Below are 609 nucleotides of genomic sequence, written 5' to 3'. Positions count from 1 at the left end.
TGTAGATTAAAATCCCATGATAACTGCTGTACCATTTCTACATGCATCAGTTATTTCTTTGTTTATTGCCTGCCCCACCATAATGTTACTATTTGGTGGCCTATAGACTGCTCCTATCAGTGACTTTTTCACCTTACTATTCCTGATTTCCACCCAAATGGATTCAACCTTATCCTCCATAGCACCGATGTCATCCCTTATTGCCCAGATGTCATTCTTAAATAACAGAGCTACACCACCTCTTTTACCATCCACTCTGTCCTTCCGAATAGTTTGATACCCGTGGATATTTAACTCCCAATCATGACCATTCTTTAACCATGTTATGTATGTAGTCAATTTCAGCATCTGTGGCACATTGTACAAAGAGCAACCGCAAGTTTCTTTATTGCATGTAATTTAGTGGCATGTAAGCACTTTGGAGGTAGTGATTAATGAAACGCAATTTCTTGTTGGAAGTTCAGACTTGAAAGGGATGTGCTGTGTATGGGAGAATTTCAGTTTGTAAGCAGAGCATTCATTAAATCACCCATAGCTTTAATAACAAATGGGCTTTAACAGTTATGCCACCTTAATGTTAGTGATACAGCAGAAGGAATCACACAGAAA

This window comes from Scyliorhinus torazame, chromosome 18 (assembly GCF_047496885.1).
Source record: "Scyliorhinus torazame isolate Kashiwa2021f chromosome 18, sScyTor2.1, whole genome shotgun sequence".
NCBI lineage: Eukaryota > Metazoa > Chordata > Chondrichthyes > Carcharhiniformes > Scyliorhinidae > Scyliorhinus > Scyliorhinus torazame.
This window is presented reverse-complemented; position numbering follows the sequence as displayed.